We start from the raw sequence: 14772 nt of genomic DNA, 5'->3' as shown, positions 1-14772 counted from the left end.
GCCCTGACCACCGGCAGCTTGGGCCCTGCCCCGCTGCCGGCGGCACCCTAGGTTAGGTTTTTTATAATGTGTTTATATGTATTTTTTATTGTTTTGTAAGTGTTTTTATATTTTACTTTTATATACATATTATAAAAACCTAGCCTAAGAAAAATGATGAATAAAGGAATAATAATAATAAAATCTTTATTGCTGTAAACCTTAAACATTACTTTTTTACATTATTAAATGTATTAACATTATAAAACAGGTGTCAGGTTTGTAACACATTTAGGTAGTGGGGTTGAGCCTCTGCCTCCCGAACTAGGTCCAAGCCTGTGACTCGGGAGTCAGTGATTCCTCCTCTTCTATGTGTGAGCTCTCAATATGCTAACTAAGCAAATGTTAAAAAAAAAACAGTAACATACGAACAAAAAAAAAAAAGAGAGAAAATAAGCCAACTAATACAAGATAAGTGTATGTCTGTAATTGTGAGTAAGTCAGTGCATGCGCAGGTTCGTGTGTGTATGGTGTGTGTAGGTGTGTATGAAGTGTGTATGGGGAGGTGTGAAGTTAGAGAGAGTGTTTCTCAGAGAGAGAGTTTAGGTAATGCGGTTTTTAATTATAAGTAGCATGATATTTTTAAGGTGGAGAGCAATTCTTATTTATGGGTTATTTCAAGCACGATAAGAGATTTTCAGTTTCCTGATATGTTAGTGTTTGTAAAAAGGCACTAAGTTTTGTTTTGCATCTATAGGAGTTTAGAGGATAAATATTTAATTGTTTATTAATTTTATTATAAAGACGGGCACTCATTGATATGTATTGGTGGTTAGCAAATACTGTCCGCTGGGGAACCACCGGACAAGAGGTTTGCTTACTTCGCTTGCTTAATACTTTGGCACAGAGAGGGAGGTGACGATGTCGGCGAAGAATAGCGCGAAGAACGTATAGTTGTCTAACTGTGAGGACACTACACTCAGCGTATAATTGAGTAGTAGGGAATCTAAAGGGCTTAGAAGTTGCCACTTTTAGCACCGCTCTCTGTGCACGTTCTATTGTTATCATGGTTGTCTTACCAGCAGCTCCCCAGAGTGGTAAACAATACGTGAGGAGAGTTTGGCACAACGATTTATACACCATCATTAGGATTTTGGAGTCGGCTGAATGACGGAGTTGCTTAAAGACGTACATAAGCTTCCTGACTCGAGATGTCACAGAGTTTATATGGGTGTGCCAATTCAGATTTTGATCAAGGACAACTCCAAGGCAGTTAGTTGAAGGAGACTGACATATGTGGCTTTGTATTGTAAGTGGTTCAGAGGGTAACGATGAATTAGCAATGACGAAAGGCATGACTTTAGTTTTATCTAAATTAAGGGTGAGAAGGTTATTCTTAAGCCACTGCATTACAGTTTTTAGGCCTTTTTCGGCATGCATTTTTGTTTCAGCCCAGTCAAAGCCATAGAATAGTAAGGCCGTGTCATCGGCATATGCGAGGATTTTGCAATTTGGAAGTGACAGCTTACACAGTTCGTTCACATATATCTGAAAGAGCGTGGGACCCAGAATGCTGCCCTGGGGGACACCGTAACTAATTGGTTCTTCGTTACTTACGTATGAGCTCAGTTTTAATGACTGCGTCCGGCGTGATAAATAATCGTGGAACATATCCAAGGAGGTACCTCGGACGCCCAGGTGTTCTAATTTGTGCAAAAGGATAGGAACCGAGACTGTGTCGAAGGCCTTGGAGAGATCGAGAAAAATGCCAAGGCACCGGCGCTTTTGGTCTAGGTGATGAGTTAAGAAGGTTGTAAGCTCGGCAACAGCGTCTTCAGTTGACCTTCCTGACCGGAAGCCAAACTGATTATCTGCTATGAGATTGTAGCATTCCAAGAAGTTAACTAGGGCAGTGTTCATGATTCTCTCCAAGATCTTAGACAGAGCAGTTAGGACGGAAATCGGCCTATAATTATTAAAGTCAGCGTGATCGCCACTTTTATATATAGGGTGCACGATGGCTCTTTTAAAATTATTAGGAAAGGTCCCGGTTCGAATCGAGGTGTTACAGATATGGGTAATCGCTGGGGTAAGCGACGAAAGCGAGTTTTTCAACATTAATGCCGAAACACCATCCCAACCAATAGCGCAGTCACTACGCAGTTTTTTAATAATGTTTTCGATGTCCCTTTCGCTGACCTCAAGTATAACTAGGGAGTTGCATTGTGACACTGTAGGTCGAAGCGTAAAAGTTGAAGGGGGCACACTAGATCTAATATTAGTGGCCAATGTTGTGCCAATATTGGCGAAGAACTTATTCATGGAGTTTATTGTTTCCCTAGGTGTGCCTGAAGAATGGATGACGTCATTAGAAGATGAGAAGGGGCGTTTTGTATGGGTAATGGTTTTTATGAGGTTCCAGGTTGCTTTTGGATTATTTTTACACTTACTGAACTCATTACGTTCATACTCTAGTTTTAGTTTTCTAAGTAGTCTATTACAAAAATTACGATATCTGGTGTAGGTGACTTTAAGAGTGAAGTTGTCTGGTGACTTTCTAGCTTTTTGATGTAGATGGTCTCTATTTCTGATGCAGCGTAGCAGACCGGGGGTTATCCATGGCTTAATGTTTCTATTCTTTTTAGGAATTTTTAATAATTTTTGTGTGTCTTTTAATAATCGCACAAAGGATAGCAAGAAGTAGGTTAGTCGCAGTATTGGCATCAGTTGCTGCTAAAACAGATGAGAAGTCAGTTGCGTCAATCTCCAGACGAATTGCATTATGATCAACTCGAGTGCGTGTGTCATTGGCTTTGGGACTTAGCGCATCTGTTTCTATAGTGAGCATGACGGGAGTGTGGTCAGTTATGAAAGATTCTACAACTATAGTTGTGGCTGGTGTATCAGATCTAAGGAATACATGATCTAAGCAATTTTCATATCTAGTAGGATATAAATGGGCAGGTAGTAGTCCATGTAAGGCCATAAAATTAAGGTATTCGAATGAGCGGCTATCAGTATTGGTGAGTTTTATGTCTATGTTAAGATCGCCAATTACCGTTATTTTTTTGTAAGATGAAAGGGATGATAATACATTGTTTAGACTATTATAAAAGTTATCTAGGCATCTAATGGATGGAGATCGGTATAAAGCTATTATGGCCGTATTATTGTTTACTGTGCAGACAAGACAATTCGCGTCCACAAACACGGGTTCATAGATTTTACACTGTAAATATTCTTTTGTGTATATGACTACACCATCGTTCTGGTTTGAATTGTTAATAGTATGCACAGAAGAGTATCCTTTGATGTGTGGAATTAGTGAGTACTTACTTAGCCAACATTCAGAGAAAATGATCACGTCATAGTTTATTTTTAACAATTTTAGCAAAACTTTGAATTCATCAATATTTTTATGAATGCTTCGAATATTCATATGAATTACATTAAGCGGCTTTCGTATCAGCTTAACGTGGTTGAGGCAGGAGTCGGGTTTGCAAACATAGGAGCTCGAGATATTAAACTCGTCTATTTCGGTTGCGGTAATGTCGATATCCGTCATTTTTGTATTTAGTATATAAATGTACCTATAGGTGATTATAAGTACAATACAATATTATTAATGTTTTTTTTTTTTATATATATTATATTATATTATAATATGTATTGTAAGGATGTATTTTGAGTAAATGTGAGAAGTGTTGATGTGTTTATTTTTATTAGATAGGTATTATTAGTGGCTTATAACCAATATAACAACAAGTTTAGCAAGAAATGTGAATAAAACAATTAAGTAACTAAAAGTATATACCTACAGAGCAGTGCCAGCAAGCAAATTACAATTTAGAGCTAGAAAACAAAAAATAAAAAACAGATAAAATCAAAAGAAAAAATAATAATAATAAGAATAAATACTTAGAGCCTATTAGGTACAAGTAGGAAGTAGGTAGGTAAAACAAGGGAATATCCAATAACAATTTTTTTTGTACAAAAAAAAAAAGTAAACGGCAGGATTTCCTGGAAGAGTATTACGTAATTAAACTAAAAGTTTTTGCGTGAAGATAAGTGGTGGTGTCTTTACCGGAACTACTCAGAATGCAAGTCGTTTAAACATTGTTCAGAGTTAATTTGAATGTATTTAGATTCTTTGTTTTTGCGTAGGAAGATGTTGCCATTGCTGGTCCAGCAGAACTCGTACTCGTGCGTCTTTTTAAAATGTCGGGCCTTCAGATACAATCTTCGCTTGCTTGGTGGGAGGTAGTCACTGACGTAGATGGGCGTAGGCTCACAATTGGTGTCCAATAGTTTAGCATTTATTTTGTCATCAGCTGGTTTACCATTGTTGTACGCGCGGACTGCCCTAAGCAGGCTGTCTTTGGTTTGCACCGAGTTAAAGTCCGCAATGATGGTTTTGTTGCTGCCAGGTTTTGCAGGGAGACGGTACACGTCCCGAATTTGTGCAGGCTGGATAATAAAATCTAGTGCTGAGCCAATCTTGGTCACCACTTGTGCGAGTTCGGTTGTGGATTCATTTATTCTGTTGGGCACGTTTCTTATTTCCACCATAGACGTGCGCGAGCTCAATTGGACATCTTTTAGCTCGGTTTCCAGGCAGGCAATGCGAGTTTGGAAACATTCTCGTTCCTTTTGAATTTCGATCATCTTTTTGTTGGTGTCACCTAATTCCACTTCCATTTCATCGAACCTGGTACTCATGAAGTCCATTGAATTTTTCAGTGCCTCGATGTCCGTTTTTATTGGTTTCAATTGATCCGCGATAGTATTTCGCAACGTGCTGCTAATTTCCGTTACCGCGCGTTTCAGTTCTTGCTGTAATAGGTCTTGGACAATGGTACGTACATCATCAGCTGTGACGGCCGCGGCGGGTGCGGGAGGGGAATTCAGGGCCTGTCTCTTGTTCCCTCTGACGACGGTGACGTTTCGAACAGGAGTCGAATCGTGTCTGGCGGCTTTGGGTACGTTAGATATGCATGCCGGGCACGTCCAGTCATTTATGGTGGCAGACTCCGGCTCAAAGCCCGCGGTCCACACGCAAGTTATGTGATAAGCCAACTGACATTTGACACAGTCGACAGACCGTGTATCTTCTACGCCTTCATTGTCACAACATCCCCAAGATTCGCGTGCATCAGAAAGCATATTTATAGTTCAGTAACGGCTGCGTAGTAAAAACAAATACTTATATTGCTACTGTGCTGTATTTAAACGAGATCTTAGCAAGTTGAATCGAAACCACAATGTCACAGTTATAAGTCAAGCAACAATATAGTCATATGCCTTATGGGAATATAGTTCAGAGCCGGAAACCGCTACCAACTTTTAGTATGTTGTTGGGCATAGCATTGGGTCTCCAAAACTGCCGGGAGACGGCGGCGCCGGCCATCTACTTCAGCGGAATGACGTCATCAAAATGACTCCCGCTTCGTTGCGAATATTGCATACTGCACCCAAACTATGCATAGCACATACACGTCTGGGGTATTAAATGAAAGCCAATTAAATAAACTATATTTGATTCATACAAAGTGTATCAAAATATGCAACAGTTTAAGAAAAATTTACAAAATAATAAAAATTACGTAAAAAAATATTCGATTATTTGGGTTTTGCAACCAAACCAAAAGTCGGACGATAAAGCAATGTACTACAACATTAAAGATGACGTCTCAAGCCATACACTGATATCAATAAAATCAAAATTGAACCAAATATGTGGAAATTATGCATCAAAATGTAGATATTTGCCCATACAAATGCATAAAAGTTAAAAAAATCAAAATTGATCATTTTCAGGATAATCCGCATAAGCTTCTAGTATGTTATTAGCAATATGACCTGGATTCTAAAACTGCCGGGAGACCATCTCTGTTGTTTCTCAGTTAAAAATAATGACGTCATATAAATAATCACTGCCGAATTTCGTAAAATGTAAATTATAGCTATACCACGAGTCTCACATACACGTGAGTTACATGTAATGAAAGCATGATTCACTTAAACATTGTTTGTAAAAAAAATGTACGGTTTCAGAGCTAGTAACAACGAAATACCACTTTTTATGGAAAAAGTAGATATGTATCAATTTTATAGCTAAACTAAAACCGTCAAAATTTTTTTGCATATAATATTTGAAAAACTAGTTATTCAACTATATATCACAATTTAAATTTTACATTTCCGATAAAAACTGTGGAAGGTGTGGAAAAAAAACTAAAGCGCCCCAACAATTCTACCTTAATGCGCTCATATTATGCAAAGAATAGTTCTATTTATCGAGTATTAAATGAATGAACATTACATAAAATACATGAAAACGACATTTTCGAATGGAACCATAATTAAAAAAATAATAATTTACTTGATAAGTAAGCAATATACTGTTTCTTTAAGTACCTAATCTCCTCCTTTCAAAGTCGGTTAAAATGTAGCTTTTGTGACCTGAGCTACAAACACAAATAAATTGACACCTAATTTATCAAAATCAGTTCAGTAGTTTCATGCAAACAGTACCTACACATGCACGCATAGATAGCAAATTCTGCCTTAGTCGGACAAAAAATTAAAATTTAATAATTAGACCTTTACTATTATGGCCTGGCGTGGCTTGGCATCTAACGTTGAAACCCTCAGGCCGTAGATGTTAGCAGGCCTAGCGGGCGTCGCCTCGATGAGTTTGCAAGATGCCTTATGGAGGCTTCGAATGATCAGAGGGGTGACCTGTATTTCGGAGGATCAGAGGGAAAATTCTGCCAGCCTTCTCAGCTCAGCCTTGAAACCCTTGCACCAATCAAGATTCCACTTTTGTAAGAATACCCAACTTACCCAGAATAGGGCTGAGTGACGCTCTTTTGTGCCAGAGGCCAAGATCCTCTTTGCTTTGGGTCACTGAGCCAGTGATGTATGTATGTACGAGGCTAATCGAGGCTTAAATATATAATTATGTATCGCATTAAGTGAACTGATATGGCATTTACCTCGATAAGGCATTTTGTATTAGGCATGTACCTACTTACAGACATGTAACTTTACATTTCTCTAATAATGTAGCATTAGGCCATGACAAAGAGTCTATTTCATATTAATATTTACCGCGACTACAGCAGGAGCTGCTTTCTACGTATGTAATTATGTATTTTTTACATGAAACAACTGAACTGATTTTGATAAATGAGGTGTCAATTTATTTGTTTTTGTAGCCCAGGTCACAAAAGCTACATTTTAACCGACTTTGAAAGGAGGAGATTAGGTACTTAAAGAAACAGTATATTGCTTACTTATCAAGTAAATTATTATTTTTTTAATTATGGTTCCATTCGAAAATGTCGTTTTCATGTATTTTATGTAATGTTCATTCATTTAATACTCGATAAATAGAACTATTCCTTGCATAATATGAGCGCATTAAGGTAGAATTGTTGGGGCGCTTTAGTTTTTTTTCCACACCTACCACAGTTTTTGTCGGATGTGTAAAATTTAAATTGTGATATATAGTTGAATAACTAGTTTTTCAAATATTCTACCCAAAAAATTTTTGACGGTTTTAGTTTAGCTATAAAATTGATACATATCTACTTTTTTCCATAAAAAGTGGTATTTCGTTGTTTCTAGCTCTGAAACCGTACATTTTTTTTACAAACAATGTTTAAGTGAATCATAATACATTTAATAACCTTTCTTTACATGTAACTCACGTGTATATGAGACTCATGGTATAGCTATAATTTACATTTTACGAAATTCGGCAGTGATTATTTATATGACGTCATTATTTGTAACTGAGGAACAACAGAGATGGTCTCCCGGCAGTTTTAGAATCCAGGTCATATTGCTAATAACATACTAGAAGCTTATGCGGATTATCCTGAAAATGACCAATTTTGATTTTTTTAACTTTTATGCATTTGTATGGGCAAATATCTACATTTTGATGCATAATTTCCACATATTTGGTTCAATTTTGATTTTATTGATATCAGTGTATGGCTTGAGACGTCATCTTTAATGTTGTAGTACATTGCTTTATCGTCCGACTTTTGGTTTGGTTGCAAAACCCAAATAATCGAATATTTTTTTACGTAATTTTTATTATTTTGTAAATTTTTCTTAAACTGTTGCATATTTTGATACACTTTGTATGAATCAAATATAGTTTATTTAATTGGCTTTCATTTAATACCCCAGACGTGTATGTGCTATGCATAGTTTGGGTGCAGTATGCAATATTCGCAACGAAGCGGGAGTTATTTTGATGACGTCATTCCGCTGAAGTAGATGGCCGGCGCCGCCGTCTCCCGGCAGTTTTGGAGACCCAATGCTATGCCCAACAACATACTAAAAGTTGGTAGCGGTTTCCGGCTCTGAACTATCTCTGCGACCGTTTCCCATAAGGCATGGCACTAATACACCTTCACGTGATAGCATACGGTCTTTAGCACACGAAAAGTTAATTGGGCCGAGTTAACCAACGATATCAAACAAATCGGGACATTTAATTTCTAGCCGTAGTTGTTTCCTTTTACTTCGTAATTCGATGTAAATATCCGAATATCGTTTAACAGGCTGACACTAGTGACACTCGGTAACCGTCCAACACATATAATAGTTGTCCACTGGAAGGGCGTAAGCGCCAGGAAATTGCGTGGGCTTACGACGTTGTTCTACACAGTTTTGTTTTGTTACACAGACGACATTATATCGTTGATTGCATGTTAAAAGTTCACTTTCTATTGTTCACACCATAACAGTCTAATAGTGACGATATAAAACTACACTTTCAGCACAACAATGGTCTTAAATAGTTGTTTTAAACGCATAATATTAATTATATTTGAGGAGCTCACTTTACGAACATGTTTATTTCGCGATAGCGTAGGGTAGAATTTAGTAACTGTAGACGTCTTGGCTGTCATTTTCTGTACAAAACAGTCTGCCGATTTTTGCGGGGGAGGGGCACGTCAAATGTATGGCTATTTGTACATGATTTGTATGTAACGTACAAAGAGCCATGCCAGATAAACGTCAGTCCGTACAAAAGTTTGCACAATTGTGCACGGTTTTCGGCAGAGGGGTAAGCTCCGGTTATTAAATGCACTAAGCCATTAGCAAAATAAACGTGATACATAAATTAAAAGATGGTAGACACCAGGCGGTCTTATCGCTAAAGAGCGATAATAAAATAAATAAATAAATAAATATTATGTGACTATCTTACACAATTCTACCCAGTCTCACAGTGAGCTCAATCAGGCTTATGTGTATTGTGGGTACTATAGTCTGTATATTTAGTCATTTAAATAAAAGTAAACAAACAATTTGTAGATGTTCGGGTAGTTATAACACTTATTGAATAACCGACCAATAACAAAACCGCCTGGATCAGTCACTGAACGACCTGACTTAACCTACATTATTTAATCGTGTAATGTTTTCATCTACCCTCAACTGGCTTAGGGTCTCCCCAGATATATCGACGCGCATTCGGCAAAATCCGATAGGAAAAAGCCTTATGTCCGCGCAATAAGAGCAAATAAGCCGTCGACACTTCAGCAGGCGCCGGCCGATGCGAGCCGAGCCGAAGGACGACTTTTTCGCTCTTATTTCGCAGACATAAAGCTTTTTCCTGTCGGATTTTGCCGATTCCGCGTCGAAATATGTGGGGGAACCCTTAAGGAGCCATTTGAGGGTAAGCCACTCGGATGTATCTGATGGCGAGTGTACCTAATAATCATGTTAGAGAAGAGCTAATCTTCATAAATATTGTAGCAATATGAACCAAAAGAAACTGACGAACGTTCGACCTTATGCCGTTACAATACGGTCCACTTATTATCAGTTGCTAATCTACATAAATTAGCAATATGAACCAAAAAAAACTGACCACCGTTCGATCTTATGCCCTTACATTAAGGTCCACTTATTGTCAGTTCATATCGGTTTCAATAAACATGTTTGTTTGTATGTTCCTGACTCGTTTATTAGCAGTTTCCCGGTGTAATTGTCATTACCAGAGGCCAGTGAAAAAAGAAGACTGATAAATCCCATTCAACATTACGAGAATAGACAATTTTTAGAGTTCCGTACCCAAAGGGTATAAAAAATAAGTTCAAAAACTAAAACCCGACTACTGCAAATCGCGCTCTAAAAAGTATGAAACAAGATAGAATTCTTATCTAAAATTATCAAGCAGGAAATATTATAAATGTTACCATTTTTTTTATATAAAAATACAACGTAATATAATTTACTGACTTTTTTATATATTTACAGAGATTCAGAGGATAGCCGTGGTCGTATGCCACATTACTTTTAAGTTTATAATCGTGGCATACGACTACGGCGATCCTCTGAATCTCTGTAAATATATAAAAAATAAGTTCAAAAACTAAAACCCGACTACTGCAAATCGCGCTCTAAAAAGTATGAAACAAGATAGAATTCTTATCTAAAATTATCAAGCAGGAAATATTATAAATGTTACCATTTTTTTTATATAAAAATACAACGTAATATAATTTACTGATTTTTTTATATATTTACAGAGATTCAGAGGATAGCCGTGGTCGTATGCCACATTACTTTTAAGTTTATAATCGTGGCATACGACTACGGCGATCCTCTGAATCTCTGTAAATATATAAAAAAATCAGTAAATTATATTACGTTGTATTTTTATATAAAAAAAATGGTAACATTTATAATATTTCGTGCTTGATAATTTTAGATAAGAATTCTATATTGTTTCATACTTTTTAGAGCGCGATTTGCAGTAGTCGGGTTTTAGTTTTTGAACTTATTTTTTATTTTATTAATTTTGGGGTCATGATTTCGTTACTAACTTTTTGAACTTATTTTTTATTTAATTAATTTTGGGGTCATGATTTCGTTACTAACTTTTTGAAGTCACTTTATATTACTTTTGCGAGGGCGTCCTCAGTACAGAAATGCACGCAGAGCGCCGCCTATATCGGGCTACGCCCGACTCCTTTAGTGCCTATGAGGGCGCCGATGGCGGCCGTCTTTGGAAAGCGTACGTCGGGTTACGCTCGACACTTTTAGTATGAGGGCGCCGAAGGCGCCCGGTTTCGGAACGCGTACGTCGGGCTACGCCCGACTCTTTTAGTATGAGGGCACCGATTCGGCGCCCTGGCTTTGGAACGCGTACGTCGGGTTACGCCCGACACTTTTAGTATGAGGGCGCCGAAGGCGCCCGGCTTTGCAACGCGTACGTCAAGCTCCGCCCGACTCTTTTAGTGTGAGGGCGCCGAAGGCGCCCGGCTTTGGAACGCTTACGTCGGGCTACGCCCGACACTTTTAGTATAAGGGCGCCGAAGGCGCCCGGCTTTGGAACGCGTATGTCGGGCTACGCCCGACTCTTTTAGTATGAGGGCGCCGAAGGCGCCCGGCTTTTGAACGCGTATGTCGGGCTACGCCCGACTCTTTTAATATGAGGGCGCCGAAGGCGCCCGGCTTTGGAACGCGTAGAGCGAGCTTCGTACGGACAGCGTGCCTCGTCCGTCTCTTGTATGGCTGTTTCATACCTTTTAGCTGATCTAGACTTCTATACCTATTCACGTTATAAATAAAATATTGCAGGTCATTAAAAAAACACCATGTATAGCGGCCAAACAAATTTCTTTTGCAAAAACCTTCTTGTATCGCCGTAGTCGCGTAACACGCGGATATAATCCAGAGCGCTTGTAGATTCATAGTTCGTATCACCTAACCGATAAATTAATGTTTTATCTGGCGTATGCAAGCAAAGCCGGGTGCAAAAGCTAACAATATTTATATATTTGAAATGTGCTAATCGAGCTCTTTCCAATGATGTATAACACATCATCATTACTTCATTTTAGTTTTTTAGTTCGTGACTTTATGACCTCTAGAGGGCGCAGTGTTAATTTTTTTGTGACGCCATATAGCCTATAACCAGCAGACGATTAAGACGATTCGAATGACATATCGTTTGTTAAATTATAATAAGTACTTTAGAAGTTATGAGGGAACAGATGAACATACATACATACATACATACCCACATACATACCGGTCAAAATCATAACCCTCCTTTTGCGTTGCCGTAGTCGGGTAAAAAACGGGACCCTATTATGTACTAAGACTTCGCTGTCCGTCCGTCCATCTGTCTGTCTGTCACCAGGCTGTAACTCATGAACCGTGATAGCTAGACAGTAGAAATTTTCACAGATGATGTATATATTTCTTGTTGCCGCTATAGCAAACGAATAATAAAAACAAAATAAAATAAATATTTAAGTGGGGCTCCCATACAACAATTACGTGATTTTTTTGGCGTTTTTTGTGTAATGGCACGGAACTCTTCGTGCGCGAGTCCGACTCGCACCGGTTTTATTTGTTTAACTGTCAACCATAGGGATAGGGCAATACAGAAATTCTCGAACGTATGGAGTCTTGGTGGACTAATGGGGAGGTTGCCAGTCTTGTGTATTTACTAGTCTCTGTCATTACTAAGAACACGTTTAACTGGTCATAGTGGACCTTATCTCGTTACAGTACGGTTCAAAATTGTCAGTTACGGTAATAACGGTGTTTAAAAATAGTTTAAAGGTCGATTGTTAATGTTTAATCAGGTGGAAACCGGGTAATTAAAATATGCTCATGTAGCCTAATATACCTAAGTACCGTAAAATGGGGTGAGTTGGGCGAAATTTGACTTTCAAACCTCGATAAAATTTTATTTTTACATGTGAAAACTGAATGGTGTATATAATAAGTGGTTCGGACGTTTGTATTTTAGTTTGTATTTTATTTTGGGTAGATCCATTTCATAACTTTGACTATAAAGGGGAAAACCCACCTCACCCCGTAGTGCCTCGTATTTGGGGTGAGAGGGTTTTTCATACAAAGGTGATTTTGGAAGATTGTTGGATCGATTTTTTTTTATTATGCGTATTACTATAGCCCCATTTTAAATTGGAATACATTATACTTGTAGCTGTAGCCTTAAATCCCTTCTCACCCCCCTCTCAAACCTTCTCTCTCCATTCATAACCCAACTCTCCCCGCGAAACCTACTCACCCCGTTTTACGGTAACGAAGTAATGTCACAAAAACTTATTTTATACACACAACACTCACACAGTTGTAATAGGGTATTTGACTGTATTTATTATGCACGCACTCAAGGAAAAAAGTTCTACCTTTGGTCCCCAGCCGGCAAACTTCCAAAATGGCGCACGTAACTGGATTGAACCGGTCTGAACCAGTTAGAACCGGTCAACGAACTCTTATATGTGAGAGAATGTTATGGTGTTCTGTGACTTTGGCTTTTAAGTATTTTATTTTAACTATTGGCTAACTACTGGCTCTGAGAGCTGAAGACCTCGCGAAAAAACTGAAAAAATGTATGATACGCTTTGAAAAATTTCCAAAAACTGAACCGACAAAAAATAGTACATTTCGATGCTAGTGCGGAAGGTATGTCATTACTTCACGAGTACCGAGATATCTTGCCACGAGCCGCAGGCGAGTGGCAAGACTCGGGACGAGTGAAGAATGACATTTCCGCACGTGTATCGAACGACGTTTTTTAATACAGTTGCGAAAAAATAAGAAAAACATTGTTAATCGTACACTAAACAAAAGTGGTAACAGTGACAGCTCGGTTAGACGTCGTCTTTAAGTATATTATATCTATGGGCGTTTGGCAGCTATTCCGTTCCATTCAGTCAACTTATTAAGAACGGAATTTTCAATATTGAATATTAAAATATAAACGTGTTATAATGATGAAGAGGTAAGTAATTAAATATGAAATATGTAATATTTTTCGTATTCTTACATTAACGGTAGGTTTTTATGCTGATTACGACGTTTAAAGGAAACTAATATTAACACTCATCAATAAGTAGTCGTGAATTGGAACAAGTATAAATTTAAAAAAATTGGAAAAGTAAAAAGCACTAGTTCGAGATAACCAACTTTCCGCATGCTAAACAGCTACGTAAAGTAGCACTTTTTGAGCAACTGTATTAAAAAATATATTTGATCGTCGAACCAGCTCACAAAATTTCACGAGAAGCATTTTTGTTTTTATTATTTGCTCGAGCTGAAATGAAGACCTTCACTAACGCTCGGTCAACTAAGGGGGTTATTAGCAAACCTTTATTAACCCTTTGTAGGGTGCAATTTCTATTATCCAAAAATTACAACCCATTAACATAATCTTTTTGAAGAGAATTTTAAACATTACCTACGAGTACACTACACATAGGTATCACATATTAAACATAATTAAATTTTAAAACGGTGCATACCTACAATATATTTTGGATTTTTTTTTGCGTTGCGCCACTTGCGCCCTCGCCCTTAAAACCCTTTTTAAAGCAAGAGGGTTAAACAAAATTTGCCCCCGAAAGAAACACAAAATTTCTCACCACACCAAACCCGAAGCAAATTTACTTATTAAATGTAAAATATCGAACAAAATCAAATCCAAATGAATGTTATTAAATATTTATCATCCAAAATCATAATTTAAAAGTCAATTCTACCAGCAAACATAAGAAAACAACTCAAAATATGCATGTGGTTACTTTGCCTCACATGTGAATAAAATGCAACTTCGCTATCAGTTTTGAAGAGCAAAGTGGTGTGGTGAAATAGTTATTTGTTTTACAAGGGGGCAAAGTTGTTGTTTAACCGTTCGTGCTAATATTGATACCCGAGCAAGCGAAAGATTCCAAAATTGAACCTCGAGCGTAGCGAGTGGTTCGTAAATGGAATCTTGAG

The 14772-nt window shown here is 37.8% G+C and overlaps 1 protein-coding gene across 1 annotated transcript in view; it reads right to left on the bottom strand.

Annotated features, from left to right (window-relative positions):
• The window catches only part of LOC134677918 (P protein), a 71310-nt gene that overhangs the window by 47283 nt on the left and 9255 nt on the right, over positions 1-14772 (bottom strand). The gene's annotated exons all lie outside the window — the stretch shown is intronic.

This window comes from Cydia fagiglandana, chromosome 27, assembly GCF_963556715.1.
Source record: "Cydia fagiglandana chromosome 27, ilCydFagi1.1, whole genome shotgun sequence".
NCBI lineage: Eukaryota > Metazoa > Arthropoda > Insecta > Lepidoptera > Tortricidae > Cydia > Cydia fagiglandana.
Note: the sequence above shows the minus strand (reverse complement) of the source record. Positions and strands in the feature narration are given on the sequence as shown.